The sequence below is a fragment of the Mercurialis annua genome, linkage group LG1-X (assembly GCF_937616625.2).
Source record: "Mercurialis annua linkage group LG1-X, ddMerAnnu1.2, whole genome shotgun sequence".
In the NCBI taxonomy this organism is placed as follows: Eukaryota; Viridiplantae; Streptophyta; class Magnoliopsida; order Malpighiales; family Euphorbiaceae; genus Mercurialis; species Mercurialis annua.
In genome coordinates this window covers 55,759,635-55,765,634 of record NC_065570.1, presented here as the reverse complement: position 1 = coordinate 55,765,634, position 6,000 = coordinate 55,759,635, and positions in this window count along the sequence as shown.

Here is a 6,000-nt window from a genome sequence, read left to right as displayed (position 1 = left end):
AGATAATTTAAATAAAAACAATAATGTAATTTTTAAATTTAAGTATACTATAAAAGGAACAAAATATTAAAAAATACTATAAAATTAGAATTATTTTAATATTCTTTACATAAAATAATATTGATTAATTATTTTATTATTATCTTTAATAGTAATAGTTAATTATTTGATAATATTTTTGTCATTTGTCATTATAATAAAAATAATTATACATTAATTTATTAAATAGAATTTATTTATGTTGTCACATTTAAATAAAATTGTGTAGGTATAATTAGGCTAAATAAATTATTATTAATGGCATTTTAGTAATTAATTTAAATGAATAAATGAATTTAGCATATGTTAAACTAGGTGCCAAATTTAGCACAGAATTTAGCATATGCTAAATTTAGTTCATGATATGGCATTGCAATGGAGTGGTGCATTTCATTCTAAATGCTAGATTTTCCATTGAGAGGTTGATTTAGCATAGGAGTAGAGATGTTCTAATCATTTTATTTTCAGTTTCTAAAAAAAAAAAAAATACACCACCACTTCTTTTTGAATAAAGGGTCAATTCATCCCTTGAATTTGACACGAAATATTAAAAAAATCATTGTCAGTGGTTTTGGTACAAATCAACTGCAACTATGTAAAGAGCATCAAATCATCCCTTCCCCACACTTACGTTCGCAAGTGAGATACACTCTCCATTTAAAAATATAAAAAAGTTTACAATGATCTCTAACTTTATTATTTTTCAAATTGACATTTAATAAATTTTAATTTAATTTGTAATCTTTATACTTTTAAACTCCAAAAACTAAACTAATTTTTTAATAAATTGTCAGAGGCCTTTTGGATAAAAAAAATTATTTTCCTTCATCCTCTTTGCGAGGATGAACTCGATTTGTTCATCTTTTTTGTGAGGCTTAACCCGATTCATCCTCTTTAAGGATGAACACAGATCTGTTCACGATCTCTGGATTCATCCTCTTTGAGGATGAATAAGGGATGTTGTTTATATTCAAAGAGGATGAACCGATTTGTTCGTAGACGAGGACAGATCCATCTATTTTTGTTGAAATTAATTGAATTTGGAAAATAAAATAAAAAGGAAGTGCCTTGTTATTTGAAATGAGAATATGGAGAGTTTATGTGTTGTCCCACATTACTTAGCAGAACTCAAGTAATTGAGTTTATTAACTTGGAATTTCTCACTTGGGTTTGGGCCCCAAGGGGTACCCAATTTTGTGAACGGGCTAGGAGTTACATCCTACCGTATTTACCACACGCGCGCGCCGTCCGGTCGGTCGGCCGGCTCGGCCCGGCCTGGTCTGGGTTGGGTGGGTGGTTCGGTTCGGTTGGCACTATTATTTTTTTTGATACATAACAGATTTTTATTTTTTAAATAAACCTTTGAACTGCTCCATACGTTTTTGACTGTTGTAAACAATTTATTATCAAAAACGTTTTCAGTATTTATGTTCCATCTTTATGATTGTCTCAACAGCTCTTTTCCTCCAGCCTATAAATACTGGTCCCTTCTTCATTTCTAAATATATAGAAACAAAGCAAAAGAGCAATACTCAGAAAGTGTTTACAGAGTTGCTTTCACAGTGCAGTGAGAGCAGTATATTTTCCGGCTGTTTTATCCTAGGGACGCCGCGGTTGCTAGTCAGCTTTGCACCACCGAGCTGTGCCGCGAAACGTCTAAAAGAAAGTGACCTAGTCTGCGACTCAGCCTCATCGTGATTCTGTTCAGTTTCAGCAATTGTTCCAACAATTTTTAGACGAGTCCCTTTACAATTGCTGCCATGAACTCCGATGAGGTTGCTGCCTACGGTTCCTCTAATGTTGATGCCAACAAACCATTCTGGTTTGAAGGTTTGCATTTCAAAAGGTGGAAACAGAAGACTGAATTTTTCCTAACCATCAAGAAGGTGGTTTCTGTTTTGACAATGGCAATACCTGTCGTTGATGAAACTGCCGAGGAAGAAGAAAAGGAAAAACAGAACGGTGAACTTCAACAGTGGATGACTAATGATTACTTGTGCAAGAATTTTATTCTTAATGCACTAAGTGATGATCTCTATGATTACTACAATGATGGAAAGACTGCAAAGGAAACTTGGGAGGCGCTGCAAAAGAAATATGATACCGAGGAGGCGGGGACTAAAAAGTACGCAGTCAGCCGCTACCTCAAATATCAAATGAGTGATGAAAAATCTGTCGAGGCGCAATCCCATGAATTGCAGAAAATAGCTCATGAGATCATCTCCGAAGGTATGGTTCTTGATGAACAATTTCAAGTTGTTGTTTTAATTGACAAATTACCTCCTTCGTGGAGGGACTTTAAGAATTCTCTTAGGCACAAAAGGAAAGAGTTCTCGCTGGAAAGTTTGATCACTCGTCTTCGGATTGAGGAAGAGGCGAGAAAACAGGATCTAAAAGATGAAGTGCTGGTTGTTTCTAACAACACAAGAAAGTTTAGTTCGATGGGTCTGAAGTCTAATGGCAAGAATTTTAAGAATCATAATCGCAATTCGAGCCAAAACCAAAATGTGAATCGCAACAAAGCGAACCAGAATGGTAATCCTTCAAGGAACCATATTGTGAAACAGGCACCACCTGTTAAGAATGACCTGCCACCATTTCTATGCTTTAACTGTGGAAAACCGGGTCATATGACACGCAAGTGTCGGAACAAGCCAAGTACTGCTCCACAGGCTAACTTGACTGAAGAGCCTTTTACGGCTATGATAACAGATATGATGGCTGAGATCAACCTTGTTGGTGGATCAAGTGGTTGGTGGGTAGACACGGGCGCTAATCGCCATGTTTGCCACGATCGTGCTATGTTCAAAACATACACTGCCGTGGATGATAAGAAAGTATTACTGGGTGATACTCACACCACTACTGTTGCTGGAATTGGAAGTGTTGAACTGAAATTTACTTCAGGAAAAACACTAATCTTGAAGGATGTGATGCACACTCCTATGATGAGGAAGAACTTGGTGTCTGGCTATCTTCTCAACAAGGCTGGATTCTTTCAGACTATTGGTGGAGATATGTACACCATTACTAGAAATGGTATCTTTGTGGGAAAGGGTTATGCTTGTGAGGGTATGTTTAAGTTGAATGTTGAAATTATCAATAAAGATGTTGCTTCTGTTTACATGGTTTGTGATTTTAATACTTGGCATGCAAGACTCTGTCATGTAAATAAAAGAATAATTAACAACATGAGCACCCTAGGATTAATTCCTAAAATGAACCAAATTGAGTTTGAAAAATGTGAATTCTGTAGTCAAGCTAAGATAACTAAAAACTCACATAAATCAGTAATTAGAGAATCTGAACCTTTAGATTTAATACATTCTGATATATGTAAACTTGACGGTACCTTGACCAGAAATGGTAAAAGATATTTTATCACTTTTATTGATGATTGTTCTGATTTTACACATGTGTATTTGATGAAAAATAAAAGTGATGCACTTGACATGTTCAAGTTATTTGTAACAGAAATTGAAAATCAATTCAATAAGAAAATCAAGAGATTTCGTAGTGATAGAGGTACTGAATATGAATCTAGCTTGTTTATAGAATTCTATAACTCACATGGTATTGTGCATGAAAGAACAGCACCTTATTCTCCTGAAATGAACGGTAAAGCCGAAAGAAAAAATAGAACACTTACAGAAGCAGTAGTGTCTATTTTATTGAATTCTGGAGCTGCTTCTTATTGGTGGGGTGAAATTCTGTTGACTGTTTGTTATGTACTCAACAGAGTCCCGAAATCAAACAGGAAGATTTCACCTTATGAGATCCTAAAGAAAAGACAACCAAATTTATCTTATTTGAGAACTTGGGGCTGTGTAGCCTATGTTCGGATTCCTGATCCGAAACGAATAAAATTAGCAAGCAGAGCCTATGAATGTGTTTTCATTGGGTATGCAGTCAATAGCAAGGCTTATAGATTTCATGACTTGACTGCACGAGTTATTATTGAATCAGTAGATGCTGATTTTTATAAACAGAAATTTCCTTTTAAATTAGGAAATAGTGGGGGCGAATTGTAATACCCCTAATTTTCAAAATATGGAATTTTTGAAAATGCGGTGAATCGGAAATTAGCGGCGGTAGAGTACCGGCTTAGAAATTAATTTTCGGTGTTTAAATGCATGTGATTGATTTATTTGCGATGTTTGATTAATTATTTAAATGTTTACGTGTGCATGGCTACGTAAATTGATTTATTGTGCATGGGTGGCATTTTTGTAATTTTCGGCCATTAAATGATAAAACCGATTTAAATAATTAAAACGTTAAAAAATTAAGTTATAAATATATTTGTTCAAGATTTGATCATATAAGAGATTAATTTAGTTCGGAAACATTTTTCGAGAAAGATTTTACGGAACTTCGAAAACCGTAAAAAATAATTAATTAAGCTAGATTAGCTTAACTTGGAGAGGAAGCAATTGGGTAAGAAATGACACATGTAGGACACTTGTCAACATGCATGTAGCTTAAGATTATGACTATGGTGGTTCTAATGATTGAAGTTAAAAAGGGTAACTTAGACCCCACAATTTTTCAATCAAAAATACTATAATTGGAAATCTTTTTCTTCTCCATTTTCTTAGAAGTAAAAAAATATTATTTGAGAAAACCAAAAGTCATTCTCTCTTTTTCTTGTCTTTGCCGAACCAAACTCTAAGAAAAATAACAAACCCCATTAATTTTAACTCAAGCTTTTTGAGAAAGGTAAGATTAAAAGCTTCTTTAAATGGTTTCTATGTGATTTTTTTTGGGTTATTCTTCTTCTTCTTCTTCTTCTTCTTTGATTTTGTGCTTGAATGGGAGATTTTACTCAAATTTTTTTTAAAAATGTGATCTTTCTTTCAAAATGTGGGTTTTTAAGAGAATCAAATATTTGGGTGTTATTTATTTTTGAAAAAAATTCGGTTTTAATAAAATTTTAGTTCAAGAGTTTAAAACTTACATGCAATCATGGATTGTAGTGTTAAAGAGTGAAATAAAACATGGGTAAAGATTGGTTTTGAAAGATTCAAAATTTTTAAAGTAGTTATGTGTTAAATTTTGTTTTAACTTGAACAAGTGTTATGAACTAAGCTTAAAAAGCTGGAAATTTATATTTTGGTGTTAAAGCTTGATTCTTGAGGAAAATTAAAGGTTTTAAAAAGAAAAATTTAAAGGGTTAAGTTTGTGGTGTAATGAGCCGAATATTTTCATGATTTTTCATGAAGTAGGGTTTAAAATTTTATGATTTAAAATGTTTTAAATTACTTAAGAAAATTTGGCGGTTTCAAAGTTCAAAGTGTAGAAATTTAATAATTTTTCCTTGAAACCGAAAACAATGGGATTAAAAAGAAATATTTATGAGATAAATTATTTTGAGTTTAAAAATTGTTAAATGGGTGAATATATGTGAAATGTGTTTAAGATTTTGAAATAAAGATTTGTGGGTAATTTATTTGTAATTGCCGAATTGTACTATGATTTCTTATTCATTGATATTTTGTTGTGCTTATTATAATTTTTGCATGATTATTTAGATTGTTTAAATGACCAATTTAAATGTGATGCATGATAGAAATTTTGGTAAAATATGTTAGTGGAATTTTTATTTGACCGAATATGTTTTTATTATGGCATGTATAAATTATGAAAGTTATTTAGTGGGTATGCCGAAATATGTATGAAATTTTCTATGATTATTGTGGTATGTTTTAGGTAATTTTTGTATGTAATATATACATGTTTAATTGTCTTGCATGCTATGTTAAAATGAGATTAATAATAGAAATTTGTAGCATGTGTTGATTTAATTTTATTATGGCCGAATATAATAGAAAAATTATTGAGAAATTTTAAGTGATGTATTGTGATTTACATGTTGATAGTATGAAAAATGTTAGATAAATTGTGTTGGTAGTGAATTGCATGAAATGGTGTAAGTATATGCCTAGGATGCAAATATTTGAA